The following is a 25928-nucleotide window of genomic DNA, read 5'->3' as shown; positions in this document are numbered from 1 at the left end:
TTACGTGATGTTACATTATGTTACGTTGTTTCCCTAACGTGAGGTATCATCTGTTTGTCCTGTGTCTCTGGATTCCTGCTTAAAGAAAACAGATACCGTTTCTCTGTCTGGCGTTCAGGGAATGTTGGCATCTCTGAAAACCTTACCAAGCCTGCCTCGTTCTGTTTGCACTTCACCCCAGGGCGGGCTCGGCTGAGACAGTACCTGGAAGCCAGTGGAGGGGTATCTGTGGTTGTCCCAGTGACCTTGGGTGCCCCGGGTGTTTGGGCTCCTAGAGTCAGCACAGCCATTGTCATCTAGTGATGGCGTCCCTTGAAGAGTCCTTTCCCCTTCCGGTTCAGAATCCAGGTCTTTCTCAAGACCCAGCTCAAGGCTGGGCTCTCAGGGAACACGTTACATTCATCTTACCGTTCCTGAACTTCTGTCATCCTTGCTGTCTCTGCCGGTCGTTTCATCTGTTAGGTTAAGCAAACCTTCCAGACTTTTCTCCGAAAGGGCCAGTTGGCAAATGCTTTAGGTTTCGGGGACCGCATGATCTCTGTCATGACTGCTTGGTTGCGCTGCTGAAGCGTAAAAGCAGCCATTTTGCAGCAGCAAAGAAGTGGGCCTGGCTGGGTTTCAATAAAACTTTATACAAACAGACTGCATTTCAATAAAACCATAGAAGCAGGCTGTGGTTCACGTTTGATCCCAGGGCTACAATTTTGATTCCCGACTTAAACCACTTTTTTTTCTGAGTTTGAGCCACTGGCTTCCCTGGTGGTTCAGATGGCAAAGCATCTGCCTGCAGTGTGGGAGACTTGGGTTCAATCCCCAGGTCGGGAAGACCCCCTGGAGAAGGAAATGGCAACCCACTCTGGTATTCTCGCCTGGGAAACTCCATGGACAGAGGAGCCTGGTGGGCTACAGTCCATGGGGTTGAAAATAGTTGGAGACGACTTAGCGGCTAACACTCGAACCATATGAAATAGCAATATTTGTAGTTCAGAAAGGGTCATCTGCTGAAAATTTCATAGGATTCAAGCTAATATATCATACACTTTGTTGTAAATCTCATTATCATTTGAATGTGTCATTTCTACTCCAAATACATCTGATTCTCTCTCAGTCTCCTAGGTTGTCGTTTTTTTTTTTTTTTTTTTTTTTTTTTGTCTCCCTAGTGTCCAAGTCAAAGCCTGAACTATTTTGGTCATGCAACAAGTACATATTTAGTTCATGACTGAAATGCCGAAGCCTAAGTTCAAAATGCCTTCCCTGGAAGAAAATTGATAACTTATTAGATATTCTTTTGGTTACCCTCAAGTTTTTTATGTTTATAATTGCTTTAGTAATGGTTGAGATTTGTTAAGTCTTTATGCTACAACCAAAGGGATTTTCATAATCATTGTTACTGTCTGCTTATTTTCTAGTGTGACCACACCGCACTTGATGGCTTACAACACGAGAAATCCATTCTCTCACAGATTTGGGGCTGGACGTCCGAGATCAGATATCAGCAGGCTTGGTTCCTTCTGAGGCTTCAGTGGAGAATCTGGCTCACGCATCCTTCCTAGCTTCCTGGCCCTGGTTCCTTGCAGTCCTTGCTGTGTCTCAGCTGGTGGACCCATTTCCCTAAGCCCTTCCTCAGTCGTCACGTGGCATTCACGCTGTGTGTATCCTCTGTCTCTTCTTATGAGGACACCAGTCATTGAACTAGGGCCCACCCTCCTCCAGAAAGAGCTCACCTTTTTTTAAAAACTAATTTTTTTTTGGAGTATAGTTGCTTTACAATGTTGTGTTAGTTTTTGCTGTATAGCAAAGTGAATCGGCTGTATGTTTATATATACACATCCTCTTTTTTTTTGGCTTTCCTTCCCACGTAGGTTGCCAAAGAGCAGTGGGTAGAGGTCCTTGTGCTATACAGTGAGTTCTCATTATTTGTCTGTTTTATGCGTTTGTGCGTGCTAAGTTGCTTCCCTCGTGTCCAACTCTTGCGATCCTATGGACTGTAGTCCATCAGGCTCCTCTGTCCATGGGATTCTCTAAGCAAGAATACCAGAGTGGGTTGCCATCCCCTCTTGCAGGGCGGTCTTTCTGACCCAGGGATCAAACATGCAACTCTTATGTCTCCTGCATTGGCAGGCAAGTTCTTTACCTCTAGAGCCACCTGGAAAGCCCTGATATATTTTATATGTGATACCAATACGTGATACCAATAATGTATATATGTCAATCCCAATCTCCCAGTTCATCCCACCTTCCCTTTCCTGCTTGGTATCCATATGTATATTCTTTTCATCTGTATCTCTATTTCTGCTTGGCAGCTACGATCATCTATATCAATTTTTCCAGATTCCACATTATATGCGTTAATATAGGATACTTGTTTTTCTCCAGAAAGACCTCATCTTAATGTAACTGTGTACATCTGCAGAAATCTTATTTCCGTATCTCATGCCATTTGGCAGCTCTTCACAGACATGAACTTGGGGGGCCACTATTCCACTCTTCACCCCAGGAGGCCATCTGTGAGGGAGTGATATAGGTGCCTGGTGGTGGAGATAGCAGCTGGATGGCATCCTGATGTTTGTGCTGCCTCAGGTACACAGAGACTTTTCTGGCTCTTGGGATGGTCCTGAGTTACTTGCTTTGAACCTCAAATGGAGAGTTATGTTTTTGAGCATTTAATGAACATTTACTAATTTTAATTTGCCCGAGAGCCACTTCTTTCAGACCAACTGCTGACAATTGTGGTGCCATAATGATGACTGGTAATTGATAATTCGCTGCTGAGACACCCACTCACATCACCTTCCCTTTGGTCCCTCTTTATATCTTTTTATGTATTTATGTGATAATATGGAGATACTAATGGTTTTGATTTCTGAGCTTTTATAAACAATTGTGTACTATATAGAGTGGTTGCAGTTACAGCTAAGATTTGAAAAGTATGCTCTGAAATGTTCTCACATTATAAATGTTTACAGTTCCTGAGTTTCTATGGGATCCATCAGCATGATTAGGTTTCTCATTACAGAAATTTAAACCACCTTCTACTAAGGGAGGTGGTGATACGGGAGCTCACCTCTCTAATGGTACCATGATAAGACAGGACTCTGGAAATAGAGACAACATTTAAACATGTAGAACAACCCACCACTGCCAATGTGTATATTTAGTTCTTCTACTCAAATCTCATTGTCCTTTGTGGGGGCTCAGTTAGACAGTTATATAGTTCTCTTATGTATGTTTCAGCTTTGATTTTATTTTTGTCTTGACTGGAAGAGTTAATTCCTGTTCTATATTTAAAAAAAGGACAGATTTCTTCAGCTTCTTCTTCTTGTTATTAGTTGCTAAGTCGTGTCTGACTCTTTGTGACCTCATGGACTGCACTATACCAGGCTTCCCTGTCCTTCACTATCTCCCAGAGTTTGCTCAAATCTTGTCCATTGAGTCAGTGATGCCATGCAACCCTCTCATCCTCTGGTGTCCCCTTCTCCTACCCTCAATCTTCCTCAGCATTAGGGACTGTTGTAGTAAGTTGGCTCTTCGCATCAGGTGGCCAACGTATTGGAGCTTCAGCTTCAGCATCAGTCCTTCTAATAAATATTCAGGGTTGATATCCTTTAGGATTGACTGATTTGATCTCCTTGCAATCCAAGGGACTCTCAAAAGTCTTCTCCAGCACCACAATTTGAAAACATCAGTTCTTGGCACTCAGCCTCCTTTATAGTCCAACTCTCTCATCTGTACATGACTACTGGAAAAATGATAGCTTTGACTATATGGACCTTCGTTGGCAAGGTGATGTCTTTGCTTTTTAATATACTGTCTAGGTTCATCATAGTTTTCCTTCCAAGGAGCAAGTGCTTTTTAATTTCATGGCTGCAGTCACCATCTGAGGTGATTTTGGAGCCCAAGAAAATAAAATCTGTCACTGCTTCTACCTTTTCCCCTTCTATTTGCTATAAATTGATGGGACTGGTTGCCATGATCTTAGTTTTTTGAATGCTGAGTTTTAAGCCAGCTTTTTCACTCTGCTCTTTCACCTTCATCAAGAGGTTGTTTAGTTCCTCTTCACTTTCTGCCATAAGGGTGGTATCATCTGCATATCTGAGGTTGATATTTCTCAATCTTGATTCCAGGTTGTAATTCATCCAGCCTGGCATTTCACATGATGTACTCTGCATATAAGCTAAACAAACAGAGTGACAGTATACACCCTTGTCATATTCCTTTCCCCATTTTGTACCATTCAGTTTTTCAAGCCAGTCAGTAAGGTTCTAACTGTTGCTTCTTGACCTGAATACAGGTTTCTCAGAAGGCAGGTAAGGTGGTTTGGTATGCCCATCTCTTCAAGAACTTTCCAGTGTGTTGTGGTCCACACAATCAAAAGCTTTGTCTAGTCAATGAAGCATAAGTAGATGTGTCTTTTTAAAAAATTTCCTTGATTTCTGTATGATCCCCAAAATGTTGGAAGAATGGATCTTCTTTAGATTAGCTTCTAATAGGTTGTAAATACTCTTTTTATTAGCTATGTAAATCGATCCACCTTGTCATTTACTAATTGCTTTATTTTGTAAAACTGCTTATATCTTTGTCTTACCTAAACTCAAAGTATGCATGTGCATAGTAGTTTGAAAAAGGAAAATATTACTTTCAATCCATTTTTAAAATAGTGTTGAAAGTTGCTGTGTGGTCCTGACTACATAAAAGGCTGTGTGAATTCAGTTTCCGTGGAAAGCCAATTTGATCAACAACTGTGATGAGGTTCCACAACTAAAATGTACAAGAGAGAGACTAAATTATGTTAAGGCTGGCTATTGGAGACCAAATTTAAGAGATTTCACTTTCTGCTAAATATTAAATTCATAGTTATGATAATCCTCAAAGGCTTAGCTTTTCAGGTTAAAATTGCTCATTTTGGAAGCCCAGAAGTGAAAACCATTCAGGAGACTGAAGCATCACCCCTTTATTCTGCCTTTGCCCCTGTCCTTTCCTCATTTTCTCTCATACACAACACCCATCTGGCTGCTGTTGAGGCATGGGATCCTTTAGTACGTTAGCTTGATCTTGCTGTGCTCCCTGGACGTCGTCAGCATCCTTGATTGAACGATCGGTGGATGCAGGCACTGTGTTTGGCAGTGAAGGTGACAGAGGAGGACGAGGTGAGGCCTCTGAGAAGGTGTAGTCCTGGCAGATGGGGGCCTCTGATACATACGAGCTGCCCTGAGCCCACGTGCTGGACCCTAGAGAAGGTGCAGGAGGGACCTGGGGACAGGCATGGCAACAACACTTACCTGGACTTTACCTCTGACCTCCGTGAATATCAAGCAGACCTTCCTACTCGTGACCTTCTCCCTCTAAGAGGCCAGAGCCCCTCCCTGGAGTCAGGACAGCTGTGGAAACATCAGAGACCCCCTGTGGACACGGAAGGGAGGTGCTGACTGGCGCACATTCTTGCTGCCGGGAGCTCGCAGCCCAGTGAAGGCAAGAAAGTACTTGAGTTGAAGAGCGTTCTCGAAAGACCTGAAGGACTCTTAAGAGGAAGAGAGGTTTTCCTTGTCATTTGTGCCCCAGAGGATAGAAGTAGGGCCAATGGAGGAAAAATAACTCAATAATTTAGAGAATCATAAAGGAATATTTGGAACGGGCTGGCTTGGAGGGTTCAAACAGATTTGATAAAACACTCAGCAAAAACATGCAGAGGGGTGTTAAGTCCTGAGCAATCTGCCCCAAAGTTGTTACAGATCCATCGTTTTTGTTTCAGCTTGTATTCCAGAGTCATGATTTCTAGACAGAGAGCCTTTGTGTATTTTTTAACAAAATAAACTTTTAAATAAATTTTTTAGATTTACAGAGGAGTGACGAGATAGTATAGTTTCCCTGTACTGTCTTTCATTAGAATCTACATTGGTCACCAGGAAAAAACCAGCTCTGACTCATTATTGGACTATTGTTCCCTAAAGTCTGTACTCTACTCAGGCTTCCTCAGTTTTCCCCTCACTTGCTTTCTCGTGGAGTCATGTTCCAGAATCCCATCCAGGACCCCACATTTGCTAGTTATTTGTCACGTCTTCTTAGGTTCCTTGTGGCTGTGGCAGTTTCCCAGACTTGTCCATATCTGTGATGACCTTGACAGCTTTGAGCAGTGCTGGTCAGATAGTTTGTAGACTCTCTCTCAGTTTGGGTTTGTCTAATTTTTTTTTTTTCTGGGCTACACTGTAGTTTGGGTTTTGAGGGGAGGACTACAGTGGTGAAATGTCATCCTCGTGGATATCAAGGGTCCGACCGTCAGCATGACTTGTCACTCGCGGTGTTGGCCTTGAGGACCTTGCGGAGATGGTATAAAATATGGGATAATATTGAAGTCCAGAGTATCTGGAGGGGCCCAGGGCCCTAAGTGAGCTCTGTCCTGTGGTCCACTTCCTGCCCTCACGTCCTGGACCCTTGTGACTGTCCTTCCGTTTGTGCTTGTCCTGTCTTTTCGTATCACAGGCCATCTCAGCATCCCTTCTCGGCCGTCTGCTCCCCACCACGCTCCTGTTACCCTTTGTCCTGCCCTGTTCTCTCCCCGAGGCTCATCGCCACCGGCATCCTGTGTGGCTGTATGCCTGACTGGTGCCTGTCTCCTTGCCTCGAGGGCAGGCCCCGGAGGGTGGAGGGTTTGCTTCATTCACTGTATCCTCGGCCCCCGTGACAGTGTCTGGCACATAGTAGGTGCTCAAAACATATGGAAAGAGTAAATAAGCAAATGAATGAATGATTTGTCAAAAGAACAGTCATAGCCTTTAGCTCACACTCCTCTATACCTAAGAGTACAATTTGGGGGTGAATAAAGCCTCAAACGTGGCCATGGTGATGGCCCTTCTCAGATACCACTGGTAGGGATCACTTGGCTTTTTGCTGCCAACTTTTCCCACAAATGTATATTCTGAGCAGTGTGGGATTCAGTGATACTCTTTTTCTCCATGTAGGTCTGATCTTTTGGCTACCGCATGTGTTGTGGCAATATTTGCAGAAGCGTACGGTCTAGGAGTACTGAAATGGGTTTCAATCAAGGAAATGCATCAGAATCAATCAGAAACATATACTCACGCAGAAGGAAGAGGGTAATGCAATGAGTATGGTAGATCCTGGAATGAGTGATGTGTTAGCATGCAATGATCACATGATAGGAGGCACTGTAGTGCAGTCCCATTTACATGTGCATGTGCCCAGTCACGTCCTTCTCTTTGGGACCCCATGCACTGTAGCCCGCCAGGTTCCTCTGTCCGTGGAATTTTCCAGGCAAGGGTACTGGAGTGGGTTGCCATTTCCTACTCCAGGGGATCCTCCTGACCCAGGGATCGGTCTCCTGCATTGACAGGCAGATTCTTTACCACTGCCCCACCTGGGAAGCCCACAGCCCCGTTTGCAGGCTAGAAAACCTGACCATGCTGGTCTCATCATGGTCTTAGCTGTCTTAGGGCTCTGCTGGTTTCAGCACTTATATTTGTGGATTCTGTGATAGTTTGCTGGCTTTGGCTTCTGTACATGCATGGTGATTGGAAACCTATCTGAGGTATTTTTCCTTCTACTAAGGCATAGAGTGCTCAGTGACCAGCCTCTCAAAGGCTTCTTTCAGCATTAATTACGTAGTTAGAGAAAATAAATGAGCAAATAAGAGAATTAGCACCAACTTAAAAGGATGCTGGAATGGTCACAGCAGCTAGTTCAGGTTGTTTTCCCGTTTTTGGTGGTGGAAAGCTTTTTCTCACTTTGTGAGCTGAACCCTGAGTTGAACAATGGAAAGTTAAGGGCATTGTTATATTTTAATGCCATGTAAAAACAGCTTTAAAGTTTTTTTTGGCACAATCCATCAAAAGCATTCTAGGCACATAGTAGAGTCAAATATTTAATTTTGAAATGTTTTTAGAGCTCTTTTTAGATTTCAGTTGAAAATGGGGCACTCACTTAAAAAATCACAGCCGAGCAGGCTTTGCAAACCATGTTACTGTTTATTTGCACACTCTGCCTGTAGGTAATGACACAGTGGTGATTAGCAAAGGTGCGTTTTGCAGAGAAAGGAGGAAGATCAAACACAAACACCCAAAAGGAGGCACAAACTCACATAAATATTCTCAGGAGGATGGAACGCAATATCATATTTATGTCTTTATAATATGCCACAGTTAATTCATTGAGCCCAGACAGTGGGAATTCAGAGAGTAGGTGCCTAAAGTCTGCCTTCATTTATCCAGCCCCCAAAATAGTTTCTGCTCTGATGTGGAATGAAAAAAGTAAGTGAAAGATAAGCATGTCATTCTGGTATAAATGCATCCTTGAGACCCATGTTTACAATTTTTTAAAACTCCTTTCGGTTGGGATTCATTCTTTTCTTGTTTTCTTAGTGGAGTGGCCATTTTCTCCTGGTGAGGATCCGACAGGCATCAGGCAGTTCACACGTTGATCTGCAAAGGGGGAAGGTAATATCTGATCTGAAAGTGAGGAAGAAAGAGCATCAAACAGATAAATGGAAGGATCTATAGAAATCCACAGGGGACCCGCTTATGGCGTGGAGTTGGATGGATGTGTATCTCCAGGCAATAGGTAAATTGATGTTAACATTGAAATGTTCCTTCTTCATTCTTGCTGTGTAAATAATGTGTCAATTTAGACTGATCCTTCCATAGGAAATCTATAGAGGACCAACTTAGTAAACATATAATGGTCTGGATCCTTGTGATCATTTATCTTCCTCAGGTGTAAATTAGACACTTTAGAAGTTACCGTAATTTCTTAAATCTTGAAAATTGGTGCGATGTCTTGCCACTTATGTTTAACAGTTAATTCATCTTCAAAACAATATACCTTTCACCTAAAGAATGAGCGAGCCGAATCAGGTAAGGGCCCATTTTAATCTTTAGAATCTGTGGAAACCTAGATTTAAACTGAGTCACAGTGGCTCAGAAAGTAAAGAATCTGCCTGTAATGCAGGAGACCCATGTTCGTTCCCTAGGTTGGGAGGATGCCCTGGAGGAGGGCATGTCAACTCACTCCGTATTCTTAGTGGGAAATCCCATGGACAGAGGAGCCTGGCAGGCTACAGGCCATAGGGTCACACAGAGTCAAACACGAGTGGAGTGACAGCCCTGCATGCATGCACACCTAAATAACCCAAGTGTAAAAATATGCAATTTAAAAATTCTACAGCAAATCAAACAACTTGTGAAAGTGCTTAAGTAAAAGATTAGTGTGACTTTCTTCTATATGTTGGGTTATCTGGGGAAAATATCCATGGATTTGCCCACAGTTAATTTTCTTGTGAAAGAAATAGAGTTGCTCTGCCCTTTGTAAACTGCAAGTCATTTTTAAAGTTTTTGTCTGGTTGCCCTAGTTACTGCTGGTGTTTCTCTTTCACGGGATGATGCAAATCATCACTTGGCTTGACCTTTCTCACCTGTTGTTACCATAAACCCTGACCAGAAAGGGAAAAACTCCTTTGTGTCAGTTTTCTTGGTTTTTGTGTGTTCTGAGCCTGCAAATGTGCGTTGCCATGCTAACAGGCAATCAGATGGGAGGGAGTCAGTGAGTCAACTCCTTGGTAAGCTGCAGTCCCTCGATTTATTGGTGATACTATTTTCTTCATAATGAGCTGGGAGATACCACCTTTGTAAACTTTAATGATGCACAAAAACTGACCGTTTCACTGATTAATTATATTATTAATTATATAACTCATCCTCTTAGCCAAGGAATTCCAAGTCATTGCTAGGCTAGCTTCATTAACTAGAGAAATTAATTACAAAGTTTACAAAAGTAAACTGCAAGTGACATTTTTTGGTCTAGATTGCACTCCTGGTATTTATTCTACTGCTTCACCTTCTCGGAGGCACATACAGAGCATCTGGGGATTATATAAAAATGCAGACCCCGGTCCAGGGTTCCAGGATGGGCCTGGGATGCTGCATTTCTCACAAGCTCCGGGATGATACTGATGCCACTGGTATTGAGCCCTCAGTCTGAGGAGCCATAATTATGCTATATCAGGCTCCAGAGCCCAGAAAAACCTCCCAGTAAATTCCCTATCCTCTGCCATAGGCATTTAGTGAACAGGCCAGGCAAAATTGTCACTGAATCTCACTGTTATTTAGGGAAAAAATGTGATTATCCACAGGCATCACACAATTTGTTTCTCCACTGGTGTTTGGTTATTTGCAATGTGACAATGCTAGCCCATCCGTCTAGCTAGATCTTGGAGGTTTTTTCTTATTGTATTTGATTTTTTTTTTTTATTGTACTATGACCCTAAAGCCCAAAGTCGTGTATATTCCTGTTTTAATGTTATTGAGAAGGAAGGAAATAATCAGGAACTGAGATGACTGACCTTTTTCTCTATTTCCTTATAAAGAAGCTGATGTGGGAATAATGGCAGGCTTTGCTAAAACTGCAGGATTCTTCTCAGGTCAGTGGTCGTGCTGTTCCTGTGGGGATATCATGCAGATTTCAGAGTCTAGTGGGGAGTGTGTTCTTTCAGCGAGGGTGTCTGTGGATCGAGCCCCACGGTGCCTTGTAGGGCGTCCCCTGTAGTCCATGAGGTACCACTCCAGCATGGCCCCAGACCGCCTGTCCCAGCTTCTCTGGCTGAGTGGCCAGAGCGGCCAGACCCGCTCTTCAACAGCTGGAGCGTTGAGGGCTTCCCTGTTCTGGGCTTTAAGATGCTTTGATGCTGTGAGAGGCAGCATCTTTGGAACCAGTGAGTCAGCCATTCAGTACACTGAAGATGGTACACTGCATCCTGCCTTTTCCAACTGGGTTGTTTTTGGGTGGGGGGAGACTCTTTGGTTCACACAAAAGTGAAGGCAGTTTTCTGTATTTTTGAAATGTGTGCAATGTGGACTATAAACTGTGTAACTGAGTATGTGGGAAGATCGCTGTGAGAGCGTTTAGACAGTCTGGGCAGGAGGGGCCTGTTTCTCTAAAGATTCTAAGCGGGTCCTCCCTCTCTCAAGCAATGGTGCTCCCGAATCCTTACCCATGGAGGCCATTCGGGTCTCCCGGCCGTTAACAAGATGATTCCTGCTCTTCATGAGTGACCCATTAGGCAGCAGTGCGTGTATGTGTGCATGTGAGATGTGTGTATCTGTGGATGGTGTGCATATGCACGTATATGTGAATTTGCATGTACATGTGAGTGTATGAGTGCATTTATGCTGCATGAGTATGTATGTTCACGCGATGTGTATATCTGTGTATCTCTGTTTACAGATATGGGTGTATGTGTGTATATCTTTGTGTGTGCATGCATGTTTATATGTATGTACAATTATTTATGCATGCAAGCGGTATATGTTTTTGTGTGGTGTGTGCATCTGTGTATATATGTGGTGTATTTATGAGTATATGTGTGTACATATGTGTGGTATCTATGTGTGTCTGGGTGGTGTGGTATGTATGTGTGCAGGTGTGTGAGTGGGGTGTGTGTATGTGTGATATGTATGTAGTGTGTAGTGTGTGTATGTGTATGTGCTGTGTGTCTGTGTGTGAACCTGCGCCTCCTCACAGGCAGGGCTGGAGTCAAGCCCAGCGGGCCCCCTCTGCCGTGGCTTGCATGACACTTTATACCCAGGAGGTGTACAGAAGATTTCTTTTGCTAAATTGAATTGAATGCATAAGTACTGTCTGATGCAATAAAAAGTGATTGTTTGCAGATTGAATTCACAAATCTCCAACAACTCCTTAAGAAAGGAGCAAGTGAATTAATAAAAGAGCAGTATCCTGTCACTCGTTTGTCTATGAGACACCCCTCTGCCTCTGATGGAGTAGGTCTGAATATTTAGTTATTTATTTTGGATCTCAAATATCCCATGACATATTCAGATGATTATATTTTTCTCATATCCTGTGATGATAATGTTTTTGGACAGTGGATTTATCAATTACCTGACAGCACACACTAGTGTTAAATTAATACACCTTTATTTTTTTAACATGAGGCATAGAAATTACTGACTAGGGCCATTTTCTAGTTGGGTTTATTATGAGAATATGATTTGCATATGGGAGCAAAACATTTTGAGGAATCTGACTTGAACTTTCCAACATCTGCCAGAATGAAGGAAGCATATAGATCCTATCCTGTAGTCTTTCTCCAAGAGTTTCATAATATACAGGGTTTAAGTTGGAGTAGAAATGAAACTAATCAAGATTCCAAAAAGCTGATTGTTCTGAAGGAATCTTAAGGCATGTATTCATTTGGGAAGATGATTAGGAAATAATTTAGAGGGATGATACTGAGAGGTGAATATATAGTGCTGTGGTAGGCAGGACGAGGACCCCAAAGATGTCCCCCTGCTAATCCCCAGACCTTCTGAATGTTACCTGACCTGGCCAAAGGAGCGTGCGTGTGCTCTCAGTCGTGTCCGACTCTTTGTGACCCCATGGACTGTAGCCCGCCAGACTGCTCTGTCCGTGGGATTCTCCAGGCAGTTATACTGGAGTGGATTGCTATTTCCTCCTCCATGGGATCTTCCTGACCCAGGGACTGAAACTGTGTCTCCTGCATCTCCTGCACTGGTAGGTGGATTCTTTACCCCTGCACCTCCTGGAAATCCCAAAAGGAACGTGAGAGATGTGATTAAGTTAAGGGTCTTGAGATGAGAGTTATCTTGAGTGTTCACTTGTGAGTTCTGAATGTAACCCCAGGAGGCTTCATAAAGGAGAAGTGGATGGATCTTTGCTACAAGGAGAGAGGAGAGGAGGATGTGGAGTTGCAGCAGAGAGAGATTTGAAGATGTTTTGTTATTTGTTGCTTTAAAGATGGAAGGGATGACTGGAGCCAAGCAAGAGTGCCCCTCTAGAAGCTGGAAAAGACAAGAAAGAACTGCTGTCTAGAGCCTTGAGTGTGGCCTTGCCGAGGTCTTCGTTTCACCCCAGGGAAACCCATTTCAGATTTCTGACCTCCAGAAATGCTAGGGAATAAATTTGCGTTGTTTTAAGCCACCAAGTTTATCCTAATTTTTCCCATAGGAAGCTAATATGCCACTTCTCTAATTAGGAAGCATTTCTGGCTTAGATGGTAAAGTGTCTGCCTACAATGAGGGAGACCCGGGTTCGATCCTTGGGTCAGGAAGCTCCTCTGGAGAAGGAAATGGCAACACACTCCAGTACTCTTGCCTGGAAAATCCCATGGATGGAGGAGTGTGGTAGGCTGTAGTTCATGCGGTTGCAAAGAGTCAGATATGACTGAGTGACTTCACTTTCGTCCAAGGGCACTGAGTTTTTGAAAGATAAAATTGATATTCAAATGTGTGCTGAGCCTATGAGAACCTATAGGAGGCACAGTGATTGGAATAAGGGGAGAGTGAAAGTGCAAAAATTGAGACGGTGACTCTGGGGTATAGCCTGGGAGCGCTTCGGATTCGGACAGAAGGGGTGATTCTTGTTTCTTGGCATTTGGTGGCTCAGCTGTGTGCTGTGTCTTGTGCAGGGGCTGTTCCGCCACGACTTGTGCAGTCAGAGATGGTGCATTTTGCTGAGCACGTGATGCCCCTTTCTTCCCGTCTTCCCATCTTCTTCTCTCTCTGCTCCCCACAAACACATGTGTTCCCAGTGGCCGATATTTCCCTGGAAGACTGCTCCCCAGGATGTATATATTTTCTAATTGATTAACACATGTCAAGAAGAAAAACATTTTAAAGTAATTTGATGAAATCTAGAGGATTTCAGACAGTGGAAACAGTGTCAGACTTTATTTTTTTGAGCTCCAAAATCACTGCAGATGGTGACTGCAGCCATGAAATGAAAAGACGCTTACTCCTTGGAAGGGAAGTTATGACCAGCCTAGATAGCATATTAAAAATCTGAGACATTACTTTGCCAACAAAGGTCCCTCTGGTCAAGGCTATGGTTTTTCCAGTGGTCATGTATGGATGTGAGAGTTGGACTGTGAAGAAAGCTGAGCACCAAAGAATTGATGCTTTTGAACTGTGGTGTTGGGGAAGACTCTTGAGAGTCCCTTGGACTGCAAGGAGATCCAACCAGTCCATCCTAAGGTAGATAAGTCCTGGGTGTTCATTGGAAGGACTGATGCTGAAGCTGAAACTACAATACTTTGGCCACCTCATGTGAAGAGTTGAATCGTTGGAAAAGACCCTGATGTTGGCAGAGATTCGGTGCAGGAGGAAAAGGGGACAACAGAGGATGAGATGGCTGGATGGCATCACCAACTCGATGGGCATGAGTTTGAGTAAGCTCCTGGAGTTTGTGATGGACAGGGAGGCCTGGTGTGCTGCGATTCATGGGGTCGCAAAGACTCAGACACGACTGAGCGACTGAACTGAACTGAACTGAAGAGGATTTGATACCTTCTTGGATGAGATGCAGAGAGAGGATTCCCTCTGGATTATTTTTTCCCCCGATAAGGATAGTAAAGTTTTCCAGCTTTATCACATTATAGGAGTGAATCAGTAATGTCCTTAAATTTTACGAAAACACACCTTAAACTCATGTGCCTGTGAGTTTTTTTTTTTTTTAATTCTTCAGATGGGTAACTTATTCTCCTAAAATATTCTAGTGGGAGAATTCACATTGACAACCCACAACACACTTTCTTTCTCACTTTGCATATTTTTCTTTTGCATCTTGTTTTGATGAAATAAGGCAGACAGTTTTCCTCCTTGAACTTGGCTTCGTTTTGCTTTCCGTTTTCATTAATGCTTCTCTTGCTTTGGCACACAGCACTATTTGGTTGACAGCATTCTAGGAAAAATGCTTAATTATTGAAAAACTTTGACTGCAATTCAGGAAGAACATGCAGGGCAGCATATTTGTTCAGGTTAAGTTTATGTGATTTTTCAAAAATAGATAAGAAATAATCTGCTGCTAAGCCAATGGGCACTTTCATTGAAAGCATTTGGTTGTGAGCAGAGCGGAGAGAGATGGGATCTAAGGCATTAATTTAAAATACCTTAAAAGGAGAAGCAAGATGCATTGCGCTGTTCCTGCTGGCCGCAGACCAGGTTCTTCTTGAGGTCTGTTCCTGGTGCCAGAATACTGTCCACAGCAGCAGAACTGAACCTGAGGGTCGAGGTCCAAATCCACTCTGTGTGCATGGAGATTGCTCAGTTACTATGAACACTTAATTTTGAAAGTGAAAGAAAATAAGTCTTGATTGTGGATTAGCAGACCAGGATTTCTACTGGTCTGCATCACTGCCTATCCACATATCTCTAGGAGTCCCTTCAAGGCATGAACCTCTGTTTCTTCATTTGCAAAATAGCGGTATGCATTGTCTGGGAGACAGTGAAGGACTGGGAAGCCTTGCATGCTTCAGTTCATGGGGTCGCAGAGTCGGGCACAACTTAGCCACTGAACCACAACAATATGCGCCTTGCTTCCTACTCCAGATTCTTGAGAAAGTCAAGATGTAAGATGTAAACCCAAAACCTTTGTGAAATTTAACTTTATGTATTAATAAAAAGAAGTGTCATGATGACGATGTTTGGAACATGGCTGAAATAGAAGGCAGGTGAACTCTGTGTGCACACTTGGGGTGAAAGTGTTAAGAACTGGGTCTGCTCCCAAGCCAGGAAGCAACAGAAGTGGACCCAGGCTGTTTTGGTCCTGCTCTCTTCTGGGACTGACAGTTATGACGTCTTCTAACATCTGTTGTCAGGAGCCTACTACTGATGAATACTCCCCTGCCTTCATTCATGTCCATGCTCATATAAAGGATGCTTCCCGATTCCCCATCATTCATCCCTTAAGAGAGAGCGAGATGTCTGTGTAAGAACAGAGGGGTGAGATGTCACACTTTGAGGATGGTACTATTTGCATTTGTGTTATTATTTATCTTAATTTTCCTTTACGTAATTTTTTCCTGGTCACTACACAGTAATTCAGCTTTGTTTTTAGGCTGTATTTGGGGCATAGGTACCAGACAACTCAGGCTGGAGCATTTGCAGGTTGGAGGGTCTTTTGAGAGAGTTGGTGCCCTTGCTTTCTTCTATCAGGGTGATTATCTCTACTGTATCAGAGGTACTTTTTTTGTATTCTCGGACTCTGGAATGAAATCCACACAGAGTTTTCAATGTTGGAGAGTTTTCATCCTTGTGGTTGCCTCCTGAATTATCCAGATAAAAGCATTAGACTCTGTTGTAGAAAGGAGGTATCTCCTTGACTCAGTGTAAACTGAGAATAAGACAGGGTCTAATTCCGTATCACCACCAACAGTGTAGATCAGAGGAAGTTTGTTCTATGACTGCGTTCATGGGATCTCTTTGACGAGATGCACTCTTGCCTAGCTGTGGAAGGACTGTGTTGCATAGTGGGAAGTGCAACTGTAAAGTTCATCACCCCAAGAGTTGAGTAATCTATTATACTTTCTCATTGTACATGAATTCCTGAAGGGTTTGGATGAGCTCATGAATTAAAGAGCCAGTAATGGCTCCTGAGAGAATTCAGAATATTTTTTTTTCTCATAATCTTTCCTTTCAGAATATTTCTAACCCTGAAGATTGATACCAAGAAAGGCAGGCCTTGATACTCATGGTCACAGAATGAGCAATGAAACTTGAATGACTTAACAAGAACTTCTAATTATGTGTTTGTTGGAATTGGCATTCTAGGCTGAATGGATCATGATTCTATTCATTGTACCAGTTTTTGTTTGTTTTTCATTTGTGTAATGATTGTCACTAAAAATATTTTCCAAACTTGTTTAACTCAGTTCCTTGGATTGCTGAGATTATACTTTAAAATGTTTATTTCCTGAAGGAATGGAAAGAGAATCTTAGGTTGAAATTCTTGTTGGGAGGTAAATGGAAAGAGTTCTATTATATACCAATACATATAGAATATTGTTAATTTTGCATTAACTTGGGAAAAGGGTCCAAAATATAAGGTTTTTAAAGAGCCTACAGTTTTACTTATTTCAGCCATTAACTGTAAATAGAGCAGGGTTAACAAAGGTTCCTTAAAAACTATCCTTTCACCCAGAGAAGAGACTTCTTTGCTAACTAAAAATAGTACTATTTTGTAATGGTGTATAAATGAGCTCTTACAAAAAACTTGAAAAATCCAGATTATGAAACATGTTATTTACCTCCAAGTAGTTTGTGCTTACTAATTTAGGAATAAAGCATCACCTTTGAATCATTCATAATTACTGTCTTGTAGGTCAAAATTTGTCAAGTATCAGAGAGTTTATGTGATCAGATTCACTTTAATTCTCCCAACCAAGGAACAGACATTTATTATGTTATTACCACCCACCAGAGCGCTGGCAGCCTGTAACACCTTGGTGAGCCCTTTGCTGAAGGAATAAATGAGATGGTAAATGAATGGAAGACAATGTGTGAATCTGTACGAGTTTGGGACTCAGCATTGGGCCAGGAACCATGGGGCTAAAGTCATGTCTTCCAGTCTTAGGGCTTTTTCTTTCATCTCTGGCTTTTAATTCCAGGTGCCATGAAGTTACTTTTTCCTGTCATGCTGGCCTATCACAGAGGGTCCTTCCGTGGACATCTTATCTGAAATACCCCATGGCCATTCCCATGAGAGATCCACTGCTTCTTCTTTACATATTTTCCCTTCCTCATTAGTATCACTATTTGAAACCATATACTTTAGCTTATATATTGGTTTTCTCCTGTCTTTTCCAGTAAGGTCCATGATTGAAGGCACCTGGTCTTATTAAGTAATATATGTCCAGTTCCCAGAAGAGTGAGTGGTACATGATGGATACTCAGTAAATAGATAGCAGTATTAAAAAGCAGAGACATCACTTTGCTGACAAAGGTTCATCTAGTCAAAGCTATGGTTTTTCCAGTAGTCATGTACAGATGTGAGAGTTAGACCGTAAAGAAGGCTGAGTAGTCAAAGAATTGATGCTTTCAAATTGTAGTGCTGGAGAAGACTCTTGAGAATCCCTTGAACTGCAAGGAGATCAAACCAGTCAATCCTAGAGGAAATCAACCCTGAATACTCATTGGAAGGACTGATGCTGAAGCTCCAATACTTTGGCCACCTGATGCGAAGGAATGACTCACTGGAAAAGATCCTGATGCTGGGAGAGATTGAAGGCAGGAGGAGAAGGGAACAGCCAGAGGATGAGATGGTTGTATGGCATCATAATCCAATGATGTCATGTCATGACTCAATGGAATGAATTTGAGCAAGCTCTGGGAGATGGTGGAGGACAGAGGAGCCTGGTGTGCTGTAGTCCATGGGGTCACAAAGACTTGGACATGATTTAGGGACTAAACAGTGCAAACAACAACTCACTATAGTTTGTAAGTGAAGGAAGGAATCATTTGAAGAGATGCTATCTAGTGAGATGATCTGGTTTGCACATATTTTTTCCTAGAAACTGAGCTTTAAGATGAAACTCTGAGACTTCTGCAGAATTTAGAATATTAGAATAACACCCATGAGGATGGGCTGAGACCACAGTACTCCAGGGTACCTGGGGCTCTGGAGCCAATATTCTTTCATCTAGCATTTTTGTTATTGAATGCCTACTAAGTGCTAGGCAATGGTTACTTAGTGGATCTTGGATGAAAGATAAAAGTGGGCTCCCCAAGCCCTGTCCCCTCATTCTGTTTCTCGTGTCCTCAGCCCCAATCATCACCTGCCTTCTCCTTTTAGTAATACGGCTCTGGAGAGCGCTAGCGGGCTTCTCCATGTACCCACTCTGGTGTGCGTGTGCATGTGCTAAATCGCTTCAGTCCTGTCCGACTCTGTGATCCCATGCAGTGTAGCCTGCCAGGCTCCTCTATCCATGGGATTCTCTAAGCATGAATACTGGAGTGGGTTGCCATGCCCTCCTCCAGGGGATCTTCCCGACCCAGGAATTGAACCAGCATCTTTTACATCTCCTGCATTGGCAGGTGGGTTCTTTACCACTAGCGCCAACTGGGAAAGCCCATCCACTCCAATACCTTGTGCTTGATCAGAATGGGTCAATGTTACAGCTTCCTTGGCCTCTCTTCTCTTTCAGAGGCATGGATTTCATTGTCAAGTGCTGTTTTTCTCTGCTGGACCCATAAAGGTTCTGATAAGCATCCTCTAGGGTTGCCGGTGAGACTCTGTCATGAACCTCTATAATGTCCTTCATTATAATTCACTTTACATTTTTCCTTACCTTTAGGCTCTTGCATTTTTAAAAGATATCAAGGGCATAGTAATGGACAAAACAGACAGGGCTGTAGAATCTCACAGAACTGCCATTGTGCCAAAGAGGATGGGCAGTTGCCAAGCAGCTGCATTGAAATGGAAGATGGATTACTGAAGGGAACATAGAGAAGGTTCCAGAGTGTTTAGCAGTGGAGGGGTGGCAGGGAAGGCCTGAAATAGGAGGCCATTGTGTGGATACCTGCGGGAGCGAGAGGATCTAGATGGGGCAGTGGGAGACAGAGGGAGCCACCTGTTAAAGCTTTGGGGTGCGAGAAAGCTTGGAGCAGCTGAAGACCTGGGAATGGTTGAGTCTGGCCAGCATGTGGCCCACAGTCAGTGGCGTGCATCTGTGAGATTCTCTAAGCCATCTGTTTTGCAGCGTGGAGGACAGATTGGAGGAGGAGAAGACTGGAAGCAGGGAACTTAGTTTGGGAGCCTGTTTACTAGCTCACATCCAGTAAAATGATGGTGTTTATTAGAGAAGTTACAGTGCATGAGAGGGAAGTGGTCCATTTAGCAGGGATACAGGAGGCTCAACGTGCAGGATTCGGTGACTGATGGACGTGGTAAGAGGAGGGAACTTCATGATGGGAGATGACGCTGGTTTCCTGCTTGACCCTGAGAAGGGCTGCTCTGTCCCAAGGTGAGTGACTGGAGAAAGTGCATCAGCTGTTGCTGTTGGTGTGGCGTGTGGGGGAAGAATTCAAATGTTTGACTCTCGAGACTCACCGCTTGCAGTGACTCATCTCTCTCCAGTGGCTATTATAGCCTTATGACTCCCCACGCTGTCTCTCTGAAGTTTTCCTTTGTGCTGGAAGAATGGGTTTCCATGGTCGGCATGTCTGGAGGGATTATAGCCTTATGACTCCCCACGCTGTCTCTCTGAAGTTTTCCTTTGTGCTGGAAGAATGGGTTTCCATGGTCGGCATGTCTGGAGGGGAAGCTGGGTCCTGCCTGGGTCACTCTATGGAAATCATCGCAGTCTGTTTCTTTCCCCCCAAGCCTGAATGAGAATTTATATCATGGGCTTTTGTGGCACCATATTGCATCCAATGGGCTTCTTTGGTGGCTCACATGATAAAGAATCTGCCTGCAATGCAGGAGACCCAGGTCCAATCCCTGGGTTGGGAAGATCCCCTGGAGAAAGAAATGGCAACCCACTCCAGTATTCTTGCCTGGAGATTTGCATGGACAGAGGAGCCTGGTGGGCTACAGTCCATGGGGTCGCAGAGAGTCGGACACGACTGAGTGACTAACATTGCGTCAGATATGGAAGCTGGGAAATAAGAAATGACCTCAGGAGTGCATCCTGAACAAAGTAATAAGCCTCCGTAACCACGTGTAACCTTGTGTAGAAGGCGGGGGAAAGCAAGTTTGACAAGAGAGCCAATTTATTGCAAAGAAAGTGATTAAGGCCTGTGTGGGAAACACACGGCAATGGCATCCAGATAAACCGTTAGCGAGAAGTCCTACTGCGCCAGGGCATTTTCTTTCTAAGACTGCTCACATTCCTTCTCTCCAAGGAACTAGTTAACATGTAAATCTGCCCCAGATATTCTGGGATGAATTTAACCTGAAAGTGACTTGCAGATAATGAAGATCTGCAGGTCTGGGGCCATGGTAAAAACTCAACCTCTCCAAAGCACGTGCTCCTTTATTATGGCAATAAAACATAATTAGATCTAATTGTCATGGAGCACACCCATGTACTTTCTATCAGTATTTTATTTCTGGTAAAATGATACCTCTGCCACCTCACTAATATCATCTTGTTTCTAACAAGAGTGGACGTTTTTCCCATGAAGAATGGACACCCAATTTCCTTCTGTTATTGGTTGTAGCCAGCTTTTAACAAATACTCAGTAATTGGTTGATTTTAAAGGTTGTTTTGGCACAAGCTTGTGCTTCAGAGAAATTGAGGTGGTGGGCTCCCTGTGAGAAATGTGGTGGTCTTGGGATGCCTGTGGGCGGGGGGCAGGTCTTCGGGGTCACAGGGTGCTCTTGGGAGTTGAAGCTGGTTGTGTTCTGGGACCTCACCGCTGGGATCTGAGTTTCAGATGGCTGTCGGCCTTAGCTTTTCAGCACTTTGTTGTGGTGGATTTCATCACTTTCTTACCATGTCTTCTTTGCTCTCAATTCATAAGGGGCTCAACAAAACTACACAGGGATTCCCCACCCCTGTCAGCTTCTTATCCCTTGTTCTGATGCCCCTGAAGACCCAGGGTCTGTCCTTTTGACCCTGCCCATGAGACTGCACTTCACTGTACATCACTTATGGCTTCTTCCCTAAATGGGACCCTCCACAGTCTTGTTTCCAAAAACTGAACCTTATATAAGATTGTCTAATGATAGCTCTTTGCAGCCCAAACCAAAAATTGAAAAAAAAACGCCTTTTATATTGACATTAGGTTAAAAAATAATTTGAGAGTTAAGCATCAGTTCTATTTAATGAACTTAGAACCTTCAGTATGTGTGAATACATTTTATAGCTGTTAAATGGGGACATGAACAAACCAAGAAGTCAGATAATTTTAGCAGCTACTAACCAATGGTTTGAAGTTAATACATGTAACCTGCTAAGTGTGTTCCCATTACAGCTAATATAAAATTAAACTTTTACAACTAAATTGGCCCCTGTCTAATGCTGAATCAATCTTTAAATGATTCCAAAAGGAAGCCTGAATTATCTGGTTCCTTCTCTGCTTTCATCTGTCTGCAGCCATCATGTAAATTATTCTGGGTGGATGTGTTAATTAATTGTACCTGAAAGATTCCCATGAGGTTGAGACCTACCTCTGTAGCCCAAGGTACCTTTGGGGGCGTTAATTTCATCTGGCTCTGATCGTGGTAAATGTGGAGAAGAGCTGCTTGCGTGACAGTTAATCTATCTGGATACATTTCTCACTGCTCACTTTGAGACTCTTCTTTTCACTGATCCCTGAAATTATAAACTTGGAAGTCAAAAACAATAGAGAAATAACATGCTCCCCATTTATGAACCTGCACTGTGTCTTCTTGCTGCAGTTAGAAAAGAGATCACTGTCTTAGTTTTAGGAATCTGGTCTTCTCGGGGAAAGACGCCAGCAGAGATGTGCTGGGTGCCATGGGCCATGGGCCAAGGCTCTGCCTCCCTGGGTCTTCAGACCTCAAGGGCTGGGATCAGTTGGGTGTGGGCCCTGACTTTCTGGCAGCTTTAACCTTCTAGAAGAGGGAGATTAAGCAGCTGTCCTCCCAATGCTTCAGGGGAGTTAAACAGACTAGGCTTAACTGCTTCCACCGTGTCATTGGAAAGTTCTGGCAACCTGTGGACCTGTTCCCCAAGGGAAAGATGAGCCTGTCACCTTTTTTTTTTTTTTTACAGACCACTTCTTGATCCCCCAACAGCAAAGCTGTGTCTGAGATCTCCCACTAGTAATTAGCGAAAATCACTGATGAAGTGAGGCCATAATTTGAAAGTTTGAGTCACAGACATGTGAAATATAATTAAAAAATCCTACTAAATGGATTTCTTCATTGGGTAAACTAAGCCCAAATGGGCTGTCTGTTGAAATCAAGATGCTTTTGCCTTCTGTGAACTATTAAGATGAGAGCTGGATCCAGGAGAGGAGGAGGAAATTGGGCATCACATCGATGCTTAGTCCCCTCCATGTGAAATTGCTCAGTCATTATTATAGTCATCCTTGATGTTTCCAGAACTCTTTTCCTCCAAGTTATTTCATATTCCTGCCAAGATAGAAAATATATAATGAAGCTAAATTAGGCTTTTAATTCTCCAGCATTCTGAATTTCGTTGCGATATTTGGTCAGGAGAAATGACTGGGTGATGAATTTTGATTTCTGTCAAAAATGCAGTTATTGGGATTCTGCAGATGGTTGGGCATTAGGCTGTTTGCTAGACCAAGCATGGGGCCTTATGAAAACAGAGGGCAATGTCCAAGCCTGTGGAAGAGGCGACAGATTGAGAAATGAGGATAGGATGAAAAAGAAAGCCAAAGTCTCAGCCTTCAGTTGGCACCATGGCATAATCCCCTGATGTCATTGGTAGCAACATGGCATCTCTGCTCAGGACTCATCAATGACAGAGCTTCCTGTGGCCTGGCCCTTGACCTGTTTTTATCCTCACTGGCTGCTTTCTCTCTTGCACCCGTGATCATTCATGTGCACACCCTTGTCCCTGAGCTGCCCGGTGGTGCGCTGGCTCCTGCCTTCCTTCAGGAAGGATTCCGCCCGAGTATCGGCTGCTCTGGGGCAGCTCCACTGACCGCTCCATCTGTGGTTCTATCCAGCTCCACTGTCTGTCCTTCCTCACACTCTGTCTTTTCTAGCACTTCTCATCACCTGCCATTGCATCATGTATCTATGGATGCATATGTTTATTCTCTGTCCCCTCCTGTGCATCCATCTTCTGTGAGAATGGGGACTTTGTCCTGTTCCCTGTGCATCTCTGGGGCTGGAAGACATTTCTGGAAAACAGTAGGTGCGCCGACATTTGTAAAATTAGGACTCTATTTGAAAGAATCAATTTTTTTTAATGGAAACTATAAAAATAAGCATTTGTGTTTTCTTGAATTAATAATATTAATGTAGAGAAGATTTGTAATTCATAATCTGTAACCGGTTAACATCCTTTAAGAGTCAGGTGTGTGCGCACACACTCTTGCTCACTCAGTCTTGTTCGACTCTTTATAACCCCATGGACTGTAGCTGCCAGGCTTCTCTATGCAGCAGGTGGTAAAGAACCGCCTGCCAATGCAGGAGACATAAGAGACGCGGGTTCCATCCTGGGTCGGGAAGATCCCCTGGAGGAGGGCATGGCAGCCCACTCCCATGTTCTTGCCTGGAGAATCCCATGGACAGAGGAGCCTGGCGGGCTACAGTCCATAGGGTTGCAAAGAGTTGGACACGACTGAGCGCACATGCACAGTCCTGCAGGTGGAAGGGATTATAAAAATGTTTTGAATACTCTCTTTCTTCCTCATCTCTTTTTGTTTGTTTCAACACTGGAGAGGCCAGAGGCTCTGTTTCCTGGGCTGTCAGCTCTATTCCAGGGATGCACGCATTCTCTGTACTGTCATTATTTGGACACATACAGTATGCAAAGCACGGTGCAAGATGATCAAGGAGATGTCTTCTCTGGAGGAAAACTACTTTGTGATCCTGGCTGAATCAGGGCTTAAGATTCCAGCGTCCCTTTGGGAAAATGTCCAGGAAATCAGAGAGTGAAGCAAGCTCTATCCAGTCCCCAGGCTTGCCTCCCTGTCTTCCCTTCTCTCTCCTCCACATTCCCTCTGTATTTCATGACAGAGTTGCCTCTGTTGTCCCAGGCAGCTCGTCCCTGATGGCTGTGAGACTGAGCTTTTTCCTTTCCTTGAAGTTGGGGGCCACAGTGCTGGGGGGCCTCCCGCCAGGATCTGGGGCTCTGGTGTCGCTGGGAGCGTGCCAGGTGACGAGCTCAGCACGTGTTTCCTGGCACAGGAGGAGGCTGGCTGACCCTCGAGGAAGCCCGTGGAAACTCTGTAAGCCTGAGACTCAGGATGTGTCACGACCGCTGGGAGGGGGCCCAGGACAGCTCTCTGCTATTTCTGGCTTGAGGTTTGCTGTCCCTCCTGTCGGCCTGGACGTCACGTGGCTGTCTCAGGTCCTTCAATCACGTGAGCTCAGGAACGTGCGGGCAGAGCAGGCACTCTTACCCTGGGCCGGCTGGTGCCTCTAACATGCACGTGTGTGGATGAGAATGAAGCCTCAGGTAAGCGCTGGTTGGTCCGTGGTGCAGAGGGCTGGGTGCATCCGCTTTTATTTGCGTGAGTGCTCATTCAGTCGTGTCTGCCTCTTTGCAACTCCACTGACTCTAACCCTCCAGGCTCCTCTGTCCGCGGGATTTCCCAGGCAAGAATACTGGAGAGGGCTGCCAGTTCCTCCTCCAGGGGGTCCTCCTGACCCAGGGACCAAATCCCAGCCTCTTGCATCTCCTGCATTGGCAGGCAGATTCTTTACCACTAGTGTCACTTCTACTTTTATGGAAATTCCAGCTAGGTATGGAAATGTTTCTTGGTAACAGCTACAGGGCAATAAACTCAGCCCTCCAGGAAGAACCATCTGTGTTGCACCCAGAGACGTGCTCTTCCCCTCAGTTCTTAACTCAGACCCTTCAGATGCCTCTGCGGTAAGAAAATTTTAATTGAAGTATAGTTGATGTACTATATGTTATATATGTATAATATATTGATTCATATTTTTAAAGGCTACCTTTCATTTGTAGATGTAACACATTGGATCTGTTCCCTGTGTTGTGCAATATCTTATCATAGTAGCTTATACCTCTTCTAAGAGTAGAGAGTGAGTTTGCGCAAAAGGCTCACAGTCAGCTGTTGTCTGTTTTAGCGTCTGTGGTAGCTTTGATTGTTTTCGATATTGTCCTTATGCCATGAAAAAATGCACATACCTGAGTTCCATCTTATGTATGGGAATTGTTACAAAACCATCTAGAAATTGAACAGGTTGCCTTTTCTATACATAGATTCCAGAGCTATTTAAGTTTCCCCTTTTGTAACGGTTTGGGAAATATTCAGCCTTGTGTTCCTGCAAACCTGACTTAGGGCAGATGGGCCACCTAAAGTGAAAATGAAAGTGAAAGTCGCTAAGTCGTGTCCAACTCTTTGCAACCCCATGGGATTATACAGTCCATGGAATTTTCCAGGCTAGAATACTGAAGTGTGTAGCCTTTCCCTTCTCCAGGGGATCTTCCCAACCTAGGGATTGAACCCAGGTGTCCTGCATTGCAGGTGGGTTTT

General features: G+C 43.9%; 1 protein-coding gene across 3 annotated transcripts in view; it reads left to right on the top strand.

Moving 5' to 3' along the window:
• SEMA5A (semaphorin 5A) overlaps window positions 1–25928 on the top strand; it is a 542694-nt gene that overhangs the window by 26363 nt on the left and 490403 nt on the right. The window lies entirely within an intron of this gene.

The sequence above is a fragment of the Odocoileus virginianus genome, chromosome 14 (genome assembly GCF_023699985.2).
Source record: "Odocoileus virginianus isolate 20LAN1187 ecotype Illinois chromosome 14, Ovbor_1.2, whole genome shotgun sequence".
NCBI lineage: Eukaryota > Metazoa > Chordata > Mammalia > Artiodactyla > Cervidae > Odocoileus > Odocoileus virginianus.
This window is presented reverse-complemented; position numbering and strand designations above follow the sequence as displayed.